Source organism: Triticum aestivum, chromosome 3A, assembly GCF_018294505.1.
Source record: "Triticum aestivum cultivar Chinese Spring chromosome 3A, IWGSC CS RefSeq v2.1, whole genome shotgun sequence".
NCBI lineage: Eukaryota > Viridiplantae > Streptophyta > Magnoliopsida > Poales > Poaceae > Triticum > Triticum aestivum.
The window spans coordinates 284,545,093-284,570,691 of NC_057800.1; positions in this window are offsets into that span (position 1 = coordinate 284,545,093).

A 25,599-nucleotide genomic window follows, 5' to 3' on the forward strand; every position below is an offset into this window, starting at 1 on the left:
CGTAGTCGGACCATGAGTGTATTGGATGATTGTAATGTTATTCATGTATTTGTGTGACGTGGTGAGTGTAAGCCAACTATGTACCTTTTCCCCTATTATCTATTTACATGGGTTGTTGTGAAGATTACCTTACTTGCGACATTGCTTTCAATGCGGTTATGCCTCTAAGTCGTGCTTCGACACGTAGGAGATATAGCCGCGTCGAGGGCGTTACAGTCAGCTAACTGGCGACCTGATCTAAGGTGGACCAGATCCACTTCTGGCACATCTTCTTTGGGGAAGTGAAGAGACTCACTATCATCCTCAAACACACCTATAGTGAGAATGTTGAATTCTTCACTAGGCGGAACCTTCATGCGTTTCGCCAGATGCTGATATTTCTTTGGTACGAAGCGCAAAGGAGCGACATCTTCCATCACTCGGGGTAGTGCATGGCGTTTTGGCCGCTGTTCGCTCCAATCATGGGGTTCTTGAGAAGCTGGTACACTGGCCATCCATCACGGCTGCAGGGAATGTGAGCCTTTCTTTTACACTGACCCTGGGTCGTGGTCCTATGACCGAGGTACGGGAGGAAGCCTGAAGAGATAATTGGGGTAAATTCATATCCTGATGTAAAAATCATGGCGAAGTATCAAGTGAAAACGCTTGATCAGTAAAAACTGAAAACTATCATCCTAGCCCATCGGATCGAGGACGTACAACAGAGATCGGAGGTGGGAATATGGCCATCCACTTAATAATTCTTTTGCACATAACCCCCTGTGCTTATGTTCTGTCTTGTGAAAGATTTAGCGAACTAGAAAGAAAAGAAACAAGCAAAACGAATCTCGACCCAGGCGAGGGCGAGACTTGGCGGCGGCTACTGGACTGCGACTTGGAGGCCGGCGCCGCACCCCTAGCGACGGCGACTTGGAGGCCACGGTGGAGCAACGACGCGACCGCGATGCCCCCAGGCGATCTGGCGCATGCTGGCGGTATCCCCACCCAACGGCGACGAGACGGCCACCGAGATAACCCTGGCCAAGGCGACGTCCACGACCCAGCGACCTGGCGCTGGCCCAGGCGAGGGAGACCCAGTGGCGGCGGCCGGCGGCGCTGCCTCCATGCGACGGCGACCCGGCAACTTGCTTGCCCTCTGGAGCTGTTGTTTTGCTGTAGATTAAAATCGTTGGTGTTCTTGCTGTGTAGCTGACTGAATGGTGATGTACAGATAAGATAAATCTTTGTTGTTTTACTTCACCTGAAGTGAAAGTGAAAGTGGGTATTCAAAAAACACGTGAGTCAATGTACATACAGAAACATTTGCTCTTGCTAGTGTTGTTGTTTTGCTATCCACGTCGATTTGGATGTACATTTAAGTATGAACATGTTGCTACATACTGAAATATTTGGCTGTACAAACAACAGTTTCAAAAAACACTTGAATTAATTTGGATATATACAAGAAATATTTGCTCTTTTGCTACTGCTGTACATACTGAATTTGCAGATTTACAGAATGAATGTGAATTGGTTGCAGAAATATTCCCTTGTTAAAAGCGAGGCATGCACTGGTGATTTATCATCTTTTGTCTTTCTAATTTTAGAATTCCATAAGGCACATGTGCTAAAACCAACAGGACGCAACGTTAACCAATGAACCTCTTGTGCCTTATTATCCTGTCTAAGTCTAACCCTTTTCAGTAAAAGCGAATAGTTGCCAGCCAAAAGATAGCAGCAGGAGGAGTAGGCAGGGGGATCCTGGTAAGCTCAATGCCCTCTGTTATCTACAAACCTTTCCCACACTTGACATAAGCAGGCGATGATTTCAACATCACTTGTACACAGTAAACTGGAGCAAACAACTTGCCATGCGAAATATTATTCTTGCATCGCGAAACAAAATTTCTCTCTGGCCATTTTGATGAATCTTCAGACATAAATATTCAGAAATACAATATTCAAACATAAATATTCAACAGAACTACAATATTTGGAAATAAATAATAATCTCCTAGGAAATATAAGCGGAAAGTTCATGTAAAATCCGTCCAACACATGAGCTTCAATGCAAAGTTGTCGTTTCGAAATGCATCGTGGAGTTGGAACAAGACCTGCAGTTTGACATAAACAGATAAGTTTGTGTCTGTGTATACATTTTTGAAAGAAAATAAATTGTATGGTCATGAAAAGTACCAGTAGTTTTCTTAGTTATTGTTAGGGAAATTACGGCTATCATGGAAGCCAACTTGCTTACACTTCTTGCACGTTCTAGGCACTTTCTTTTTTTGTCCACCAATATTTTTCTTCCCCTCTCCATCCTTATTTTGCTTCCCTTCTACATCCTTATTTTGATGCCCACCCTTGTCTAAGTGCCCCTTAATTCTTTTGCATCTCCCTTTTGTATGGACATCTGTTGGTGGATGAATTTCAACTTGATTAGGCATAGTACAACCAATATATGCCTCAAACTCATCTTGTCTACTAGGATGATTGGCAACAACCCTTTCAGAAACATTTCTTTTCATGTCGATGAGAATGTTTCTTATTGCTTCCAATTCTTCAGGAGAGTGTTCAACCAACCTAATTGTATCATCCACTGCTTGGTGTATCTCAGAAACCATTTTTCGCTTTGCCAAATCAGAGGAACTACTTTCATTCTCTTCAAGCAAGTTGCCGTAGCTATCATATAGTACCCTCCTGTTAACTGTTTTCTTCCACCTATCTAGAATAAAATGGCTAGGTAGCTCATTCTTCTTTGCACCTCTCAAAACAACAATGATATGTCGGCATGGAATTCCACGTGTCTGAAATAACATGCAAGAGCAATGACCACTCATGGATGTTGTGTTGAATTGAACTTCTCGAGACTTCGAAGAGCGGTCACCACCTATAACCGTGGTTCTCACATCACCTTCCTGTGATATGCTTTCAATCAAGCAATGATCTCTAGCTGGACGCACCTCCTTCTAAAAATATTTGAAAACCTCATGGGTGAAGACTAGACTAGCATGCTTCTCAATCTCCCAAGATGTAATCAATGGAGGCATAGAATTGAGGCACTCATGGTCAGCCTTGAGTTCATTCTAACGTTGTTCTTCTAGGGCTGTACCAATCCTAATCCAAAACTCCACCAAAGCATGTTTGTAGCCAATAAAGTGATTGAAAAACGAGTTAGCACTCTCTCACCTTGAAGTGGTTCTTAGAGTCTCACCCAAAAAACACCTCTGAAGTAGGCCGGTATCCATGATTCACGAAGTTTGTATCTCCTAGCAAACCATGTGTTTTCCTCAAGCCCAAATTCAGAAATCAATGAAGACCATTTTGCCTCAAATTCAGCTGGGTTTTCAGAGCCCCATACACATGAGTTAATTGTACTATAGAAATGTTCATCCTCTCTTAATGGAGGGCCAACCTTTTCTGGAAGCTTTCTCATTATGTGCCACATGCATAACCTATGGATAGTGTTTGGCATTATATGTTCAATTGCAGCCTTCATGCTTTGGTCTTCATCGGTCACTATAAGCCTTGGTGCTGCCCCATCCATTGCTTTTAAGAATGTTTCAAATACCCATTCATATGACTCTATCTTCTCATCTACAATCAAGGCGGCACCATAAAAAACAGATCCCATGTGGTGGTTTATTCCTATGAATGGGCAAAAAATCATGTTGTACTGGTTGGTGCTATATGCAGAGTCAAAGGACACCATTTCGCCAAACAAAGCATAATTCTTTCTACAAAAAGCATCAGCCCAAAATACATGTGTCAGACAGTTTTTATCATCAAGAACATACTCAAAGAAGAACCCCGGGTTGATTTTCTTCCTCTTCCTGAGGTTGTCAATGAACATTTGAGCATCTGAATCCTTGAAAGTACTTCTCATGTCACGATGATACTTTTGCAGGTCTCTTTTTGTGCACCCCACGAACTCAAATCCACCCTCACCAACACGAAGCAATCGAAATGCCCCAGATGTACCAATGCTAGCTGCATGACATGTGAATAGTGTGCCCTTGGCCTTCTCGCTGACTTTTCTGTTAGACTTGATTAAATGTTGCTTCCTAGGTGTGGAAAAATCATGGGTGTGCTCTTCATGAAAAATCTGATATTAAGTATTTGCCATCCTTTATATGCTTCACAGTTATCATGGCCTCACAACCACATCTAGTGATCTTTCTTGCATGTGTTCTTTTCTTCTCTCCGTTCAAATTCGTCCTGGGTTCATCCACCTTCTCTGTTCGGAATCCTGATTTTGAACAAAGAAAACGCCTCCAGACTATCACATTATCTACAGTCTTCCTCTGTCCAATTCGAACTGAAAATCCAACATTGTGCGCATAAGCCTTGTAAAACTCCTCGACCTCTTCCATACTATCAAATGGCATTCCTACAGCTGGCTTCAAGTTCTCATCGCATTTGGGTGTACATGATGAACTCTAAAAATTACAACAGCCATTAGTCATACAAGTTAGTAATTGTTAGAGGCATTTGAACTAAGTTGTATGACACTCACACAAACTGGGACGTCCGTGGCTCTTTTTTTGGGTGTCCGGAAGCTATCCAAATTGATGGGAGGAGGATGTATTTCAATGTCATGGCGTACTCCTTCATCGCAATTATGGTTTTGAAAAACCAAATCACCACCAAGCTAACAAAAGTAACCATGACATTAGCATGATCAGTTCGTATCAATGGAGGAAGAAAATAAACCATCAAAAAAATCATTGCTTACCGCGGAGGCCGGCAGAGGACTCGCGCTGCTGGACGGCACCGCCAGAGGGTGTGGAAGCACGGCCGACGGAGTGATCGTGCTGCTGGACGGGGCCAACAGAGGACGGGGGATCATGACAGCCGGAGCGCTCGTGTTGCTAGATAGTGCCAACGGAGGATGGCGGATCATGGCCGCCGTAGCGCTCGTGCTGCTGGACGGGGCCAACGGAGGACGGGGGATCATGGCCGCCGGAGCGCTCGCGCTACTGGACGGGGCCGACAGTGGGCTGACGATCACGGGCGGCGGAGCGCTCATGCTGCTGGGCGGTGCCGACGGAGGACTAGCACTGGTGTACATGGCCGATGGAGGATGAGGAAGAGGGCTCAAGGACTGAGCCATTGGAGAGCTAGGGCACATGGCGTTCTGCACATGACGAGGCTTCATGGCGGCCGCCAAGTCGCAATCCAGTTGCCGCCGCCTGGGTCGAGATTCGTTTTGCTTTTTTTTTTCTAGTTTGCTAAATCTTTCACAAGACAGAATGTAAGCACGGGGGGTTATGTGCAAAAGAATTGTTAAGTGGATAGCCATATTCCCACCTCCGATCTCTACTGTACGTCCTTAATCCAATGGACTAGGGTGATAGTTTTCAGTTTTTACTGATCAAACGTTTTCACTTGATACTTCGCCAAAAATCATATCATCATAAGTTGGCCTCATATTTGAAGATGCGCAACTCACCGAGCTATCTTGAAGAGTGGCAACATTTGCTGTAGCCTTCTTCCTTTCTTTAAGATTTTGAGGAGATCCGTATCAATGGTCCCCTCATCGATCATTTTCTGTATGATATTCTTCACAACAAAGCAACCTTTGAGTGTATGGCCCAAAATGCGATGGTAGTGACAGAAATTTGGGTCATTAAATTTTCAAGCTTCTTCTGGCCTTTTGGGCTTGGGAAGTTCTATAAGACTCAACTCCTTTAAACCATTAAAAATGTCATCAATTTCTTCTACAAGAAAAGAATACTCCCTGTTTTGTCGCTCGCTGAGAGTTGGCCTCCTACTGACCTGTGCATCTCGCTGCCCTTGATTCCCTATAGGTTCTCTTCTGGGCTGAAACTGAGGTTTTACCGTCGTTGTCTCCATGGCTTGTGCAGACTTGGGTTTCATCGACAACTTTTCACGCTGACCACCTTTGTCTGTAGGCTTGTTGAACATCGTTTTTGTTCGACGAGCGACAAGCTGCATAAAATTTTCTATGTCCGTGGATTTTGAAGCTAACTCTTCAAACGTGAGGGGCCTCACTCCTTGTAACTGGACATCCACTTCTGAGCGGAGATTGTTCATGCACATGCGCACTGCTTCTGGCTCAATGATTGGCTGTGGGCAATGAAGACTTAGGTTTCTCCATGTATTTATGAAATCAGCCGCCCTCTCGTTGAACCCTTGTTCAGTTTGGGTCAACTCAGTTATGCCCACCGTCCTCTGTGTGCTATAAAACCGCTCGAGGAATGAGTTTTGCATTTGTTCCCACGTTTTTATAGAGCTTGGAGGCAGCTTGCTGTACCAAGTGAAGGCAGGCCCAGACAATGTCTGTACAAACTGCCTAAGGAGAAGTGCTCCGTTGTTAGCTGTATCCTGACAAGCAGCAAGGAAGTGTGCTATGTGCTCATGGGGAGATCCACTCCCATTGAACTTACTAAACTGCAGCTGCCTGTAATTTGTTGGGAATGGAACTAGGTCCACATCAGGTGGGTACAGCTTAACATACCCTGGCTGCATTGAGTACTGAGTTTGCATTAATTGCGACTTCACCCCTTCAGCATTCATTCTTTGGATCGCCTCAAGGTTAAGCCATGCTCCTCCATGTTGGCTGCTAGCACTTGCGCAAACTTCCCCTTCATTTCCTCTGCTCTGGTTATTGCTCATATGAATTCGAAGGGCTGCTAGCTCGTCTTCCTTTTGCTGAAGCGCTGCCGTAAGGTTGGCTAATTGCTCCTCAATGGGACGAGTTTCATTCGCAGCTAGGACTTGTTCTGTATGCTTTGCACCATGGTGGAGTTCTATGTCATTCTCAGAAGGACAAGGAGTGCTATCTGATAGGGTATTGTAAGACCTCCCATTGCTTGACCCAAGTTCTTCATGATCTGAACCCTTCTGGCTCCGCGTCATGCGGCGAGGACCTTCTACAACAGTCTTATGTGCCTTCTTCCTCTTGAAGTGTATTGAGGCTGAGGAGGTCTCGCTACTATTGTCTGTCACCCCTTTGACACCAACTGGCATTGCGTTGAATACTTCAAATGAGTTGCCTGAGACCTTCTTACGAGTTGGCCATGGAGCGAGAGTTCTGGTAGTCTTGTTTTTTGTACTTGCCATTTCTTTTGCCCCATTTCCTCCACTGACTTGGCTTGTTGATGGAGATTTTCTTCCTTGTATTCTGCTATACCCTGAATCAGCTCGTACGACCATCTCTCTTTGTTTTAGGGCAGGCCACTTTTTGCGTTCATGAGCAGCCTGCTTCACATACTCTTGTCGTCGTGGATTTTCCTTCACAAATTCTTCATATTCTGGCCATTTTGATAGAGTTTCTACACGACGCATGATGGCGCCACCAACATTATCAGCAGAGATAGAGCATCCTGGAAGTATTTCCTTCAAAGCTTGGCAAACATTCTGTGTCATGATAGCATGGAAGCTAGCATGGCTCCCCCACGGATCCTTGCATTGATCTTCCTTTCTCTATTTCTGATGGGATACGCCACTTGTTTCCGTTGTTGATTGGTCATGTCTGCATTAGTTGCCACTGGGAATCAAGCCATGCACGGTGAGCACTCTGCCGTCGACGGTGACGCCGTGCTGGATCAACCGAGCCTTCAAATGATGGTCTTGGTGCTGGCACCGATGAGGACAAAGGATCTGATATTGTAGCGGTTGGATCCACATGACTAGCTTGGAAGTCATCTGAAGTGAAAAACACGCCCTGCCACTGGAGCAAGCGTCTATTGCTTGGCTCACCCTCTAGGCATGGTCCAATGGGATTATAACCCATGGTGGGGAAACATTCAGGTGCATCAACACGAAGTTGGTTTCTTGGACGAGCCGATCCTTCATGTGCGGAAGTCCTCAGCCATTACACCTTTTCCTTTGTCCGCGGAGCAAGCCCTTTGAGCTGCCCCTACGTTGCTTGGGATAAGCTTATGTGAGCTTTCTCCCGACCCTTCACGTGCGCCCACCCTAAGTTTTGAAGGTGTAAGGGGCACTACGACTTTGGTAGATGTAGTTGAAGCAGATTGTCTTGGCGATGCCACCTTTAGTGATCCCGTCTGTTTTGCAAGAACATGCCACTCTTCGGGTATCATGCGAATAACCTTTGCTGGCACCTCCTGGCTCATGACCTTGGTAGGTGACATCTTTGTGAAACCAGGAGGAACTAAAGTAGATGAAGAAGCTTCGCGTACATGCTGATCCTTAGATGCTCTTGCAGCTGCACGCATCCTTCTCTTTACTGACTTTGTGAGAACAGGAGTAAACCCTTCCTTTAGTGCAGAAGAGACTTCCCTTTCTTATGACTTAGTTGGGGAGGCAGCTGTTGTTTCCAAACTCTTGCTAACTGCAGCCACAAGCGGACCAATAGGCACATCTAGCCAGAGGTCGCCAAAGCGGAGAGTGACAAATTGCTGGACCTGTCCCTCCATACCTTCAAAATAAAGAAAACCATATATTAGTTTTCTTCATCTACTTTTTTCATATGCGTACATAATGTTTTGTGCTTTATGTACTATGGATATATGCGTACATAATGTTTTATGCTTTATGTAGTATGGAAATTCTTATGTTGTAATCCTATGTTGGAATTAAAAGATGGGGGGAGAAATATGTCCCACTGGGCGTGCCAGAATTTGATGACAGGAAAATGGCGGGCGTGAGACACGCATCCACGTCATTGATACAGAGTGAATTTTAAATGCATAAAATAAAAATAGAATCAATCATTGCAGGTACTTTATTTCCAGAACTCTTACATTTACATAAAAATTCTGTCAATTACATCTTCGAAGAGAAAACCCCTAATTAAGAATTCCAACATATCTATTACATAGGATTACATCATATGCCTATTACAAATATTCTACAAGAGAAATCCTCATTGCGGTCGACGATGCAAATACTCCATCATTTCATGTGTGATGTATGTGGATATATTTTCCTGGCATGCAACAATTTGTTCGTGTTCAACCTCATTTATATGTAGATTGGAGATTGATTTTGGCTAGGCCTAATTTTATCCTACATTTGGCACATAGGATATGGGTATGCATTTTCCTTTAGGAATTTTGCACGATATATTTGGTTGGTGGCATGGATATACTTGACATGCCAATTTTAACAAGTTTTGCATCATCACATTACTACCATCATTGCGTAGCACTGGTATGGTGCCCACATGTAGCGTAACAGATTGAAGCTTTCTGACACAATCTTGGTGCTTTTTTATGGTGCAAGTGATATATGTCATGTCTTGTTGACTTTGAGCCCAGACAGTATCAAGCCTGATCTGAGTGAAATTTGCTTATGATATTTTTTGTTTGTTTAAAGCCTATGTGGGCCACATGGAATATGCCTTATCATGTATTTTTTCGACCTCAGCCTCTATCTTGGGGAGTAGCTCGGGTCGAAATCTCCTTTGTGTTTGTTTTACTGGGGGAACATCGTCTTGCACGGCAAGTCGGTGGACTGCTACCTCTGGATCCAAGCCTGGCATTTCCTCATAAGTCCAAGCGAAGACATCTTTGTTTGCAGAAAGGAACTTACGATATTCCTCTTTCTTTTCTTTGGACAGACGTGCACCGATAAAAATCGGTCGAGGATCCTCGGCTGTCCCAATATTTATTTCTTCCAAGTCATCGATAGTTGGCTGATTACCATCCTCCATTTGTGGGGATGCCTCAGTTGGGTCTACAAATTCAGTCGAGGTCATGCAAACCTCATAGCCCAGCCCATGTCTTTTTTCTTTCAAAGGCTAGCCCTCGTGTAGAGCTTCGAGTTGTTCTCGGGACAACGCCTTTTCAAATGGCCCTCGCTGCCCCCGACCATCGCACAACGACGGGCCAGTGAGAGTATCATATCCCATTCTCTGCATCATATACAAAACTCGGTTATCGTACAGAGAAATAGGCAATGACTCATCAGCTTTATTTTCCAAGGTGATATGAACCACTTTTTTATTTTTATTTTCACACTCATGCGACTTCTCTTTATCTTGCTCAATTTTATGTTGAACCAAAGGAGGTAAGAGCATAGGCATTTTGGTACCTCTTTTAACAGATGATTTATCGACGACATGGAATATTGGGTCACCCTCTTTCCTTTGGTCACTTTGTATATACTGATAAATCTTTCGGCCAGATGAGGATTCTGCAGCATTTTTTTACCATATTTGATTCAGGTACTACTACAGGCCTTGGCTTGTGTACTTTTTCAACGGGCTAAAAGTAGAATTTGGCATCGGCGTATAAAGATTCAGCTACGGTGAATGGTCTCTTATCTTCAAATATTCTTATTGTTTCTCCAGATTGCTCTTTGTACTTGACACATTGATGGAGTGTAGATGGCACAAACTGATTTTCATGCAACCATGGTCGGCCCAACAGTGCATTGTAAGATGTGGCTGCATCAATCACATGGAATCTCACGTATGTAGATAACGCTTCCATTTTTAGTACCAAGGAAATGGTACCCATGGCCTCTTGACCTAACTGGTTAAAGCCGTGAATGACCACATTTGACCGACTCAAATCCTTAGGGGAATATCCAATCCTTTTCAAAGTACACAGAGGCAACAAATTTATGGCGGATCCACCACCTATCATTATGCGATTTGTTGGCAAGTCATCAATCTCACCAAACATAAGAAGAGGTCTGTTATGCTTCTTTGCTCCTAACAACATGTCCTCATCCGTGAATGTAATATTTACCACATCATTTAATTCAGCTTCAGTCTGTGAGACTTCCACTCTATAATCTCCAGGAAATGACAATGCTGTAACTAGTGCCTTATGTAAATCCGAGGAAAGAGACAAAGCATCATACACAGAAAAGCATAGCTGGTATTTTCTTCAAATAAGAGATTACATCATACTTGACGACACCTTAGAAGGCAGGTCAAGTGTCTTATTCTCAGTTACATCTTTGTTCCTAGGCTCCTTTCTAGGTGGAGGATGTGGGTCAGCTAACTGGCGACCTGATCTGAGGTGAACCTGATCCACTTCTGGCGCATCTTCTTTGGGGAAGTGAAGAGACTCGCTATCATCCTCAAACACACCTATAGTGAGAACATTGAATTCTTCACTAGGTGGAACCTTCATGCATTTCGCCAGATGCTGATATTTCTTTGGTACGAAGCGCAAAGGAGCGACATCTTCCATCACTCGGGGTAGTACACGGCGTTCGGCCGCTGTTCCCTCCAATCTTGGGGTTCTTGAGAAGCTGGTACACTGGGCCATCCATCACGACTGCAGGGAATGTGAGCCTCTCTTTTACGCTGACCCTGGGTCGTGGTCCTATGACCGAGGTACGGGAGGAAGCCTGAAGAGATAATTGGGGTAAATTCATATCCTGATGTAAAAATCATATCATCATAAGTTGGCCTCATATTTGAAGATGCGCAACTCACCGAGCTATCTTGAAGAGTGGCAACATTTACTGTAGCCATCTTCTTTCCTTTCTTTAAGCTTTTGAGGAGATCCGTATCAATGGTCCCCTCATCGATCATTTTCTGTATGACATTCTTCACAACAAAGCAACCTTTGAGTGTATGGCCCAAAATGCGATGGTAGTGACAGAAATTTGGGTCATTAAATTTTCAAGCTTCTTCTGGCCTTTTGGGCTTGGGAAGTTCTATAAGACTCAACTCCTTTAAACCATTAAAAACGTCATTAATTTCTTCTACAGGAAAAGAATACTCCCTCTTTTGTCGCTCGCTGAGAGTTGGCCTCCTACTGACCTGTGCATCTCGCTGCCCTTGATTCCCTATAGGTGCTCTTCTGGGCTGAAACTGAGGTTTTACCGTCGTTGTCTCCATGGCTTGTGCAGACTTGGGTTTCATCAGCAACTTTTCACGCTGACCACCTTTGTCTGTAGGCTTGTTGAACATCGTTTTTGTTCGACGAGCGACAAGCTGCATACAATTTTCTATATCCGTGGATTTTGAAGCTAACTCTTCAAACGTGAGGGGCCTCACTCCTTGTAACTGGACATCCACTTCTGAGCGGAGATCGTTCATGCACATGTGCACTACTTCTGGCTCAGTGATTGGCTGTGGGAAATGAAGACTTAGGTTTCTCCATGTATTTATGAAATCAGCCGCCCTCTCGTTGAACCCTTATTCAGTTTGGGTCAACTTGGTTATGCCCACCGTCCTCTGTGTGCTATAAAACCGCTCGAGGAATGAGTTTTGCATTTGTTCCCACGTTTTTATAGAGCTTGGAGGCAGCTTGCTGTACCAAGTGAAGGCAGGCCCAGACAATGTCCGTACAAACTTCCTAAGGAGAAGTGCTCCGTTGTTAGCTGTATCCTGAGAAGCAGCAAGGAAGTTTGCTATGTGCTCATGGGGAGATCCACTCCCGTTGAACTTACTAAACTGCGGCTGCCTGTAATTTGTTGGGAAAGGAACTAGGTCCACATCAGGTGGGTACGGCTTAACATACCCTGGCTGCATCGAGTACTGAGTTTGCATTAATTGCGACTTTACCCCTTCAGCGATCATTCTATGGATCGCCTCAAGGTTAAGCCCTGCTCCTCCATGTTGGCTGCTAGCCCTTGCACAAACTTCCCCTTCATTTCCTCTGCTCTGGTTATTGCTCATATGAATGCGAAGGGCTGCTTGCTCGTCTTCCTTTTGCCGAAGCGCTGCCGTAAGGTTGGCTAATTGCTCCTCAACGAGACGAGTTTCATTTGCAGCTAGGACATGTTCTGTATGCTTTGCACCATGCTGAAGTTCTATCTCATTCTCAGAAGGACAAGGAGTGCTATCTGATAGGGGATTGTAAGACCTCCCATTGCTTGACCCAAGTTCTTCATGATCTGAACCCTTCTGGCTCCGCGTCATGCGGTGAGGACCTTCTACAACAGTCTTATGTGCCTTCTTCCTCTTGAAGTGTATTGAGGCTGAGGAGGTCTCGCTACTATTGTCTGTCACCCCTTTGACACCAACTGGCATTGTGTTGAATACTTCAAATGAGTTGCCTGAGACCTTCTTACGAGTTGGCCACGGAGCGAGAGTTCTGGTAATCTTGTTTTTTGTACTTGCCATTTCTTTTGCCCCATTTCCTCCACTGACTTGGCTTGTTGATGGGGAGTTTCTTCCTTGTATTCTGCTATACCCTGAATCAGCTCGTACTGCCATCTCTCTTTGTTTTAGGGCAGGCCGCTTTTTGCGTGCATGAGCAGCCTGCTTCACATACTCTTGTCGTCGTGGATTTGCCTTCACAAATTCTTCATATTCTGGCCATTTTGATAGAGTTTCTACATGACGCATGATGGTGCCACCAACATTATCAGCAGAGATAGAGCATCCTAGAAGTATTTCCTTCAGAGCTTGGCAAACATTCTGTGTCATGATGGCATGGAAGCTAGCATGGCTCCCCCACGGATCTTTGCATTGATCTTCCTTTCTCTATTTCTGATGGGACATGCCACTTGCTTCCGTTGTTGATTGGTCATGTCTGCATCAGTTGCCATTGGGAATCAAGCCATGCACGGTGAGCACTCTGCCATTGACGGCGACACCGTGCTGGATCAACTAAGCCTTCAAATGATGGTCTTGGTGCTGGCACCGATGAGGACAAAGGATCTGATATTGTAGCGGTTGGATCCACATGACCAGCTTGGAAGTCATCTGAAGTGAAAAACACCCCCTGCCACTGGAGCGAGCGTCTATTGCTTGGCTCACCCTCTAGGTATGGTCCAATGGGATTATAACCCATGGTGGGGAAAAATTCAGGTGCATCAACACGAAGTTGGTTTCTTGGACGAGCCGATCCTTCATGTGCGGAAGACTCGGTGTCCTCAGCCATTACACCTTTTCCTTTGTCCGCGGAGCAAGCCCTTTGAGCTGCCCCTACATTGCTTGGGATAAGCTGATGTGAGCTTTCTCCTGACCCTTCACGTGCGCCCACCCTATGTTTTGAAGGTGTAAGGGGCACTGCGACTTTGGTCGATGTAGCTGGAGCAGATTGTCTTGGCGATGCCACCTTTAGTGATCCCGTCTGTTTTGCAAGAACAGGCCACTCTTCGGGTATCATGCGAACAACCTTTGCTGGCACCTCCTGGCCCATGACCTTGGTAGGTGACATCTTTGTGAAACCAGGAGGAACTAAAGTAGATGAAGAAGCTTCGTGTACATGGTGATCCTTAGATGCTCTTGCAGCTGCACGCATCCTTCTCTTTGCTGACTTTGTGAGAACAGGAGTAAACCCTTCCTTCAGTGCAGAAGAGACTTCCCTTTCTTATGACTTAGTTGGGGATGCATCTGTTGTTTCCAAACTCTTGCTAACTGCAGCCACAAGCGGACCAATAGGCACATCTAGCGAGAGGTCGCCAAAGCGGAGAGTGACAAATTGCAGGACCTGTCCCTCCATACCTTCAAAATAAAGAAAACCATATATTAGTTTTCTTCATCTACTTTTTTTATATGCGTACATAATGTTTTATGCTTTATGTACTATGGATATATGCGTACATAATGTTTTATGCTTTATGTACTATGGAAATTCATATGTTGTAATCCTATGTTGGAATTCAAAGATGAGGGGAGAAATATGTCCCACTGGGCGTGTCAGAATCTGATGACGGGAAAATGGCGGGCGTGAGACACGCATCCACGTCATTGATTCAGAGTGAATTTTAAATGCATAAAATAAAAATAGAATCAAACATTGCAGGTACTTTATTTCCAGAACTCTTACATTTACATAAAAATTCTGTCAATTACATCTCCAAAGAGAAAACCCCTGATTAAGAATTCGAACATATCTATTACATTGGATTACATCATATGCCTATTACAAATATACTACAAGAGAAATCCTCCTCGCGGTCGACGATGCAAATACTCCTCCATCATTTCATGTGTGATGTATGTGGATATATTTTCCTGGCATGCAACAATTTGTTCGTGTTCAACCTCATTTATATGTAGAATGGAGATTGATTTTGGCTAGGCCTAATTTTATCCTACATTTGGCACATAGGATATGGGTATGTATTTTCGTTTAGGAATTTTGCACGATATATTTGGTTGGTGGCATGGATATACTTGACATGCCAATTTTAATAAGTTTTGCATCATCACATTACTACCATCATTGCGTAGCACTGGTATGGTGCCCACATGTAGCGTAACAGATTGAAGCTTTCTGACACAATCTTGGTGCTTTTTTATGGTGCATGTGATATATGTCATTTCTTGTTGACTTTGAGCCAAGACAGTATCAAGCCTGATCTGAGTGAAATTTGCTTATGATATTTTTTGTTTGTTTAAAGCCTATGTGGGCTACATGGAATATGCCTTATCATGTATTTTGTATGACTTTTGTATGCATATGTGGATGTGGAGTGAATCTATTTTTTATTAAGTTCTGTTTTACCCGTATTACTACTAACAACGCGTAGCACTAAGATAATGCCCGCGTGCAGTGTAACCAAGCAAAGGTTTGTGGAGCCATTATGGTATTGCATGAGTTATAGGACATCTAACATTTAAAGGAACCGTTCTTACAAGAACCATGCATGCTCCTTGACTCGTACCGCGATGGCCAAGCCAAAGGCGAATATTTGGGGTAGATATAACATGCTCCTTGGTTTGTACCGCGATGACTGAACCAAGGATAAAATTTTGGGATGGATGCAACATACTCTTTAGTCTGTACCAAAATGGCCAAATCAAAGGCAAAATTTTGAGATAGATTAAACATACACCTTAGTCTGTACCGCAATGGCCGGACTAAGGGCAAGAATTTTGGGGAGATGAAATATGCTCCTTGATTTGTACCGCGATGGCCGAACCAAGAACAAGAATTTTCGAAAGATGAAACATGCCCCTTGATTTGTACCGTGATGGCCGGACCAAGGGCTAGAGATTTAGGAGAAGAAGAAGAAAAAAGCTCCCTGGCCTGTACCACAATGGCCAAACCAGGGGCTAGAGGAGAGCCATTGAATCTCACCTTTCAAACCTCCTGCACGCCTGCCTCCTTCTCTCCTTTTGTGCTACTGTGTGTGTATGATTTTGGCAGAGGAAAATGAACGAACTCCGGGCCGACCCTAGAGCAGTGCATCTGCCTGGTATATATAGGGGAGGGTGTGGAGCACTGGCCTTTGGAGGCTGCCGCGCGCACCAAGGAGTCAGCCTGCACGTCCCTGTCGTGCAGGACATGGGAGCAGGAGTCATGGCTGAATGGTAGAACGTGGGTAGACTTGGTCTCCGGAGTTGATTGATGGGACTTCGGTGGGAGCGCACATGGCCCTCTGGCCCAATTAGTTTAGTGAATTTCCTTAATCAAGCTTTATCTAGAGATGGGCCCTGCTACAAGGCACATATGGGGTCCTTACTTTGATTATTTAATCGGAGCAACTTTTGCATATGCATGGTGACTGCGTTGATTTGCTCAAATGAAATTAATTATTGGCTGTGAGGGCCATACGTTCATGCATGTACGCTGCCTAGCCTACATGCATTAGCACATAACACATGCTCGTGCTAGCTAAAGATTTAATTGATGCTAAATTTTCTTTAGTCACCTATTATATTGTGTATGCATTTTGTTAATATGCCGTGATATTTTGACGGCCAATGCCGACAGCGCGACGCCCGTGGGTGTTGTTCCTCCTTCCCGCAGGGTCATCATGGTACTCTCCGGCCTTGTCCGTCTTCGAGGTTTGTCTTTGGGTGAAAGCCTTTTGTGCTGCCGTAGCAGGGTCGGCTGATGGCGTTGTTCCTGGGTCGCTTTTCCCTCGTGGTCGTCATCTTGAAGACTAGTTCTCCTTTGCGCTTTCCCTAGGGTGGACATGCAGAGTTGGTCACAGGTAATCCTCCTGGTCCCGATGGTCTAGTGTGTCAATGGGTGCGCCTATGTTTGTTTCTCACTACGATAGAGAAGTCGGAGCTGCGCACAGCGGGGCCCCCGCGACAATGATGATTCCATAAGGGTGGTTTCAGCGGATGGTGCTCTTCGGAGATTGCGATGGACTAGGTCGTTGCGAGGCTTGCAACTTTCTCTTGCAATGTACATTAACAAAGTTGGAGTTGCCTGTCGTCGATGTCTTGGTTGATTGAGTTGTTGATTGATTTCTTTAAATTAATTCTTTTCATTATCCAACTGTACTGGCCCGACACTCTGCCAAGCAAGAGGCTTTGGAAAGGTAGAAAGTGTGGTTTGACGTCTCTCACTATGCTCACCTGAGTATTAGTGGCGTGCTATCCGGATACCTCAGTCATGTGCATTCCAGCCGTGACTCTGAAATTGAGATGGTCAAACAGCTGCAACTGAAATATGAGGTATGCTCTCCGGCTTTCTTTAGCTTATATATGCTCTGGCAGCCCCCAAGTCTCCGGATTATGATGAACCTGAATGATCTGTAGACTTATGATATAGGTTGATGCTCTGTCTTAGATTTTCCCTAAATACAGCAGATTAGCATAAATTTCACCTGTAGTCCCCAAGGGCCGGCTTAATTCATCATGAATGAGCCGGTACTTGACTTCATAACTATCTTGAATTAGTCCTAACAAATGTTGTTATCCGGCTCAGGATGAAAAAACTTTCTTAATATCATGCATTAGCCCCCAAGTGCCAAGCGTTGTTACTTGTAAAACACTTGGGACTTTAACCATAGAAGAGTCATTTTTGCATTAAAAAAATGCTTTGGCAGACATTAGCCCCCAAGTGCCGAGTGGTGTTGCATTGCAAAGTACTTGGGACTTTAATCATTATGACCTTTATTGGAATAAATTTTTGACACACCTGTGCATGTCTTGTAGACCGCCATCACTGAATTGGGTTCTCAATTGACTGATGCAAAGACCCGGCTGGCGGCTCAAGAGACTGAGATAAGGAATGCCGACTCCAAACTCCAATTGAGCCTATCTGAAGCAGAGAAACTGAAGACCAATTTTGATGTGGAGAAAAAATCTTGGGCTGATGAAAAAATCTTGTTGATACAGCATGCTGAGACAGCCGAGGCGGCTCTCAAAGAGGTTACCGTGGAACTCACCGGTTTAAAGAATCATGTGTCTCAGATGGTCTCTGCAATCTTTGGTAAGTCATTGTATTATTTACTTAAACTCTATTTTTGCCAGAAATCTAAGCCGCCTGCTTAACCTTTTTGAAATACTCATAGGTCCACGGAGCAACAAGCTAAGCCAAAATAGCTTGACAAAACTCAAGGCGGTTTACACCTTGATGGAACAACTGTACACTGGAGCTCAGTGGGCACTTGCCATTATTTCCCCAGCCAACCAAGGACCAAACCTCTTGAGTGATGTTTTGAAGAAGTTATCTATCTTACCCGCCAGATTCCAAGAGGTCAAGCGGTCGTGTGCAAGAGCTGGAGCGCTAACTGCTCTAAGTCGCTCCAAAGTCTGGGTGCCGGAGCTAGACCCGGCGGATGTAGCCAAGGGGTATCCCAGTTTTAAGGAAGATGGGACTCCGTTTGATCAAGAAGACTTTGCTACTTGTGTCAGGGGAGTTCGTCCTCAGGCTACCATCCTTGGCGACGAGACCAATATTGATAAGTATCAACCGGGTTTTGACGTTGAGAATAAAAAGATGGTGACTCCTTCATATAAAGTGAAAGATCTCATCCCGCTGGTTCGCCAACACACCTTTGTCCCAGAAATTGACCCGACTGGTCTAATTGATGATGAAGCTGAATTTGTTGCTTTTCATGGCTTTGATTGGTCCAAGCACAGTTTCCAACCAGGGGAGGAAGATGAACCGGCAAGGGAGGAGTCGTAACCATCCAAATAATACGGCTAAGATTTGATGAACCGGCCTTAGCTTGACATCTGCTTAGGAGAAAAAACAATTTGAACCTTTTGGGCTTCCAACGCCTTGTAATAGGTTAGCTTGAAACTACTTGTTCTGCCTATGCCGTCGTGCATATCATACTGTGCATGACATTTTATCCGTCATGTCAATATATGCTTTATATCTTTTATCACATCTGTAGTGTTTTAAATCTGTTCCTGTATGTAAAAGATGAAAAATTGTCCTGGTGGTTTGTCGCTGGACGGGTCAAAACACCCAATACATAACTATGAAATTACCATAATGGAATAATCAGGGCCAGATGTAAAGATAGATAAGGCTGGAAAGCCTGTGATTAAAGAAAACACAGATAAGTCTGTTTATGAACGACAATATCATACCTGTGTTCTTTGATTCTGGACTGCCGGCTTATGTTACCCGGACGGTAAGGGTGACAACCCAATCTTTTTAGAAGTTAATACTTCCATATGTCTGATGACTGTCATACATTGGCAACTTATTGTCAAAGAAACAAGCCGGTTTAAATTAAAACCATAGTTACAGTTAGATTCTAGACAACAAAAACCAGTAAAACAAAAGAACCTCTTTCAAACAATGTAAATCAATCAACAAGACAAATTTGGAGGCTTCTGATTCGAATACGATCAATAAACGGGTCCAAAGGGGTTAAGCTAGGATTCAAATATGACCATGTAGCCCCTAGTGGCTTTGGCGTTGCGCCGATCAAGAGGGTACCAACAGCTATGTTCTCTTTGGTTCGAATACGACCTATGTTTGAATGGGAAGCCCCCAAATGACCTTGAGAGGTTTTTAACAACCCTGATTCGAATATGATCCAAGTCGGACTCAAAAGGGGTTAAGCTATGATTCAGATACGATCAAGAAGCCCCCTAGCGAGTTTGGCTTTGCGCCGATCAAGAGGGTTACGACAGCTATGTTCTCTTTGGTTCAAATACGACCTATGTTTGAATAGGAAGCCCCCTAGTGACCATGAGGTTTTAACGTCTAGATTCGAATACGATCATGAGCCGGACCAAGAGGGTTAAGCTAGATTCAAATACGATCAGCCTCCACTTGGTCGTCTTATACTTGAGATAACAAAGATTTGTGATCATTAAGGCAAAAAGGACAGAGGTCCTGCTTTATTTATTTATCATAATATATACAACGTCAAAGTATGTACATTATGAGAGCCGGTGGCTCAAGTGTAGTAAGCCCGAAGTTGAGCAATATTCCACGGCCGGTGGGTCTCTTCCTCTGACTTACGTGAGTCTTTGTGCTCTCGTACATCGATAAGGTAGTATGACCCATTATTCAAGTTCTTGCTGACCACAAAGGGTCCTTCCCAAGGTGGGGATAGCTTGTGCGCATCAGACTGATCCCGGATGAGCCAGAGCACCAAATCACCTTCTTGAAAGGTTCTTGACTTAACCCAGCGGCTATGATAATGGCGCAGGTCCTGTTGGTATATCGCTGAGCGGGCTGCTGCTAAGTCATGCTCTTCATCCAATAAATCAAGCGCATACTGACGGGCTTGTTCGTTATCAGCTTCAACGTAAGCCGCCACTCGGGGCGAGTCATGACGGATGTCACTAGGCAGGACTGCCTCTGCTCCATAGACCATGAAGAAAGGCGTATAACCTGTGGATATGTTAGGGGTAGTATTGATACTCCATATCACAGAGGGTAACTCTTCCACCCAACAATCCGGCGTCCGTTGTAAAGGGACCATAAGCCGGGTTTTTTGACCTTTCAGGATTTCCTGATTAGCTCTTTCAGCTTGACCATTGGATTGGGGGTGAGCTACTGATGAAACATCAAGCCGGGTATGTTCCCGTTGACAGAACTCTTCCATAGCTCCTTGGGACAGGTTGGTGCCATTGTCAGTAATAATGCTGTGTGGAAAACCAAAACGAAAGATCACTTTCTTCATGAATTGAACCGTCGTAGCCGCATCACACTTACTGACCGGCTCTGCCTCAACCCATTTTGTGAACTTGTCCACTGCCGCCAAAAGGTGCATCTTTTCATCTTTGGATCTTTTGAAAGGTCCAACCATATCAAGCCCCTAGACTGCAAATGGCCAAGTAATTGTAATCATGCACAATTCCTGAGCCGGCACATGCGCCCGTCGTGCGAATTTTTGACATCCATCACACCTACTGACCAGATCCTCCGCATCGGTGTGAGCCGTTAGCCAGTAAAAACCATGACGGAAAGCTTTGGCCACAAGAGACTTTGAACCGGCATGATGGCCACAATCTCCTTCATGGATCTCACGAAGAATTTCTTGACCTTCTTCAGGGGAGACACAATGTTGAAACGCTCCGGTGACACTGCGATGATACAATTCACCATTGGAAATTGTCATTGACTTGGACCGTTGGGTTATCTGTCTAGCCAAGGTCTCATCCTCCGGCAACTCGCCCTGGGTCATATAAGCCAAATACGGCACTGTCCAATCTGGAATGACATGAAGAGCCGCCACCAATTGTGCTTCCTGGTCTGGAACAGCCAAGTCTTCCTCTGTAGGCAACTTGACAGAAGGGTTATGCAGAACATCTAAAAAAGTGCTAGGCGGCACCAGCTTATGCTGAGATCCCAACCGACTTAAAGCATCGGCTGCCTCGTTCTTTCTGCGGTCAATGTGCTCCACTTGATAACCCTTGAAGTGTCCAGCAACATCGTCAACCTCACGGCGATAAGCTGCCATGAGAGGATCCTTGGTATCCCATTTGCCTGATACTTGCTGAGCCACCAAATCTGAGTCGCCAAGGCACCATACCCGGCTCAAACTCATTTCTTTAGCCATTCGAAGACCATGGAGTAAAGCCTCATACTCAGATGTGTTGTTAGTACAAGGAAACATCAACCGCAACACATAACAAAACTTGTCACCTCGAGGGGAAGTTAAAACAACTCCATCCCTCGAGCCCTCCAATTGCATGGACCCATCAAAATGAATCGTCCAATATGTGTTGTCTAGCTTCTCTTCAGGTATTTGCAACTCTGTCCAATCGTTAATGAAATCCACCAGTTCTTGAGATTTGATGGCTGTACGTGGTACATACTTTAAACCGTGAGACCCAAGTTCAATGGCCCACTTGGCGACTTGTCCCGTGGCTTCTCTATTTTGAATAACATCTCCTAAAGGAGCAGAGCTAACCACAATGATAGGATGACCCTAAAAGTAATGCTTAACCTTCCGGCTCGCCGTGAATACCCCATAAACGAGTTTCTGCCAATGTGGGTATCTCTGTTTGGACTCAATGAGCACCTCACTGACGTAGTAAACTGGCCGCTGAACTGGATATTCCTTACCAGCCTCTTTGCGCTCTACAACAATGGCCACACTGACAGCACGTGTGTTAGCGGCCACATATAACAACAGTGGCTCCTTATCCACGGGAGCAGCAAGAACCGGCGGCTCAGTGAGCTGTCTCTTCAGATCTTCAAAAGCAGAGTTAGCAGCATCACTCCAGACAAAATCATCCATCTTCTTCATCATTTGATATAACGGCATAGCCTTCTCCCCTAACCGGCTTATGAACCGGTTTAAAGCCGCGACATGACCCGCCAGCCGCTGAACGTCATTGACGCACGCCGGCTTAGCCAAAGACGTAATCGCCTTGATTTTCTCCGGGTTAGCCTCAATGCCTCTGTCAGACACCAAGAAACCCAAAAGCTTGCCTGCTGGTACTCCAAAAACGCACTTGGCCGGGTTGAGCACCATCTTGTAGACCCGGTGTAACGCCCCGTATGTAACCCGCCATATTTGTATTCCAACTCTTGCCATTTTTGGCACTAAATTATGATATTCCCTCGTGGTTGAGTTTTGTCTTCGTTTTGCATTTTGTCCATGTCATGCATCTCATATCATGTCATCATGTGCACCGCATTTGCATACGTGTTCGTCTCAGGCATCCGAGCTTTTCCCCGTTGTCCGTTTTGCATTCCGGCGCTCCTACGTCCTCCGGTGTCCCCTTTTGCCTCTTTTCGTGTGCGGGTGTTAAACATTCTCGGACTGGACCGAGATTTGCCAAGCGGCCTTGGTATGCCACCGGTAGACCGCCTGTCAAGTTTCGTGCCATTTGGAGTCCGTTTGATACTCCAACGGTTAACCGAGGAACCGTAAAGGCCTCGTGTGTGTTGCATCCCAACACCCCTCCAAAGTGGCCCAAAACCCCCTCCATCCTCTCGGCCGTTCGATCACGATCGCGTGGCCGAAAACCGCACCTCATTTGGACTCTCCTAGCTCCCTCTATCTATAAATAGGTGCACCCCTCCGAAACTCGCGGTCCAAAAACCCTAGCCCCGCTCCTCCGCGCCGTCGGACACATCCGCTCCGGCCGGACGCGTCCGCCCACCACCGCCCGGCCAACCGCAGGCTGCTACGTGGCCCTGGCCGCCACTCGGGCCCGAGGCCGGCCCTACCTCACCGCCGACCGAGCCCGCGCCCCGTGCCTCCCCGCGCCTCGCCCCGCCGCCGAGCAACCGCCGTGCGCCACCTCTTCCTTGCCGACTCCGGCCGCCGCGCGCCGCAATCCTCATCGCCATAGACCGCCGCCGCCGCCCGGCGACCCGGTTCCCTCGTCACCCCGCGCCCGCCGGCGACCTCCTCCGCCTCCCCGCACCGGGATCCGGCCGGATCCGGCGAGATCCGGCCCGGATCCGCCATCTCTGGCGAGCCCCGCCTCCTTCCCCGCCATCTCCTGCGAGCCCCGCGCCGGCGAGCCTCGGTTCCCGTGCCCTGTTGACTTTTACCTCGAGGTTGAATTTCCACTAAGTCCCCAGTTTCTAATATTTTCTAGACATGTTCATGGCATCATATCTCATCATCCGTAGCTCCGTTTTGGGTGTGTAATATATCAAATTGTTCGTCTGGATGTGCTCTCCATTTTGTTCCATTGCACCATGCTTGTTTGAGTCCATCTTAATGCCCTAAATGCTGTTGCAAGAGTGCTATGTAATGTTAGTTTCTGTTTCTTATCAGATTATGGACATTTGTCATTTTTGCCATGATTGTTGTATGCCTCCTATGAACTTGAGCCCTACATGTGTTTTGGGCTGTGCCATGCCATCTTTACAGGGGTGTATGCCATATATTTTTGTGATCAATGTGGTGACTAGCACAAGCATTCAAAGTAGCTCTCGTGATGTTGCTGATTTCAGGGACTTAGAATTCTTCTAAGTCATTTCCCTGATGTTATTTTTATGCCATGTATTCATGTTGCTACATAGTGCCCCACTTCACTGCCGCCGCCGCCGAAGCCCGCAGGGCCGGTGGGAGGCACTCCCGGCCCGGATCGGGCGCCGCCGCCCCGCGCAGGACCCCGCCGCCTTGCGCCTTCCTTCCTCCGCCGCCCGAGTCGCCGGCCGTCTCCGCCGCCACCCGCCGTCCGCCTCTGCTCCACTGACGCCCGCCTCCGACCTTGCCGCCACCGGCCGCTGCCTCACCGCCCGCCTCCACCGGATCCGGCCTCCGCCGCCCTGGGTCCGGCCTCTCCTCGCCGTCCGGCGACCGGCGACTCCGGCCACCGGCTCCCTCACTTCGGCCCCTCCTTCCCCAGCTCCGGCGAAGTCTCCGTTGAATATCGGGAAGCATGCACCAGATCTGGATCGGATCCAAAATATCTAGGGTTGACCCCTTTTTCTCACTAAGTCTTTTCCTGCATATATTTTCTAGGCATGTTCATCGCATCATATCTCATCATCCGTAGCTCCGTTTTGCGCGTGTGATATATCAAATTGTTCATCTGGATGTGCTATTCATTTCATTCCATTGCACCATGCTTCTTTGAGTCCATCTTGATGCCTAAAATGATGTTGCAAGAGTGCTATAAAATGTTAGTTTCTGTTTCTTAACAGATTATGAGCTTTTATCATTTTGCCATGTTTAATGTGTGCCTCCTATGAACTTGAGCCCTACATGTGTTTTGGGCTATGCCATGCCATCTTTACAGGGGTGTATGCCATGTATTTTTGTGATCAATGTGGTGACTACCACAAGCATGCAAAGTAGCCCTTGTGATGTTGCTGATTTCAGGGACTTAGAATTCTTCTAAGTCATTTCCCTGATGTTATTTTTATGCCATGTCTTCATGTTGCTATAGAGTGATCCATGCCTCTTTTGAGCATGTCCTTGATTTTGCGTTCCTTACGCGGTTGGGTTATAATGGGAACCCTTTGACAATTCGCCTTGAATAAAACTCCTCCAGCAAGGCCCAACCTTGGTTTTACCATTTGCCACCTAGCCTTTTTCCCTTGGGTTCCGTGGACTCAAGGGTCATCTTTATTTTAAACCCCCAGGCCAGTGCTCCTCTAAGTGTTGGTCCAACCTGTCAGCAGCCGGTGGCCACCAGGGGCAACTTTGGGTTGGCCTACCGGAATCTTGAACAATCCAGTGTGCCCTGAAAATGAGATATGTGCAGCTCCTATCAGGATTTGTCAGCACATTCGGGCGGCTTTGCTGGTCTTGTTTTACCATTATTGAGATGTCTTGTAACCGGGATTCCGAGTCTGATCGGGCCGTCCTGGGAGAAGGAATATCCTTCATTGACCGTGAGAGCTTGTGATGGGCTAAGTTGGGACACCCCTGCAGGGTTTGAACTTTTGAAAGCTGTGCCCACGGTTATGGGCAGATGGGAATTTGTTAATGTCCGGTTCTAGAAAACCTGACACTTAACTTAATTAAAATGGATTAACAGAGTGTGTAGCCATGATGGTCTCTTTTCGGCGGAGTCCGGGAAGAGAACACGGTCTCGGGTTATGCTTGAGCGTAAGTATTTCTAGGATCACTTCTTGATCATAGATTCTCAAACGTGCTTTGCCTTTTCTTCTCGCTCTCATTTGCGTAAGGTAGCCA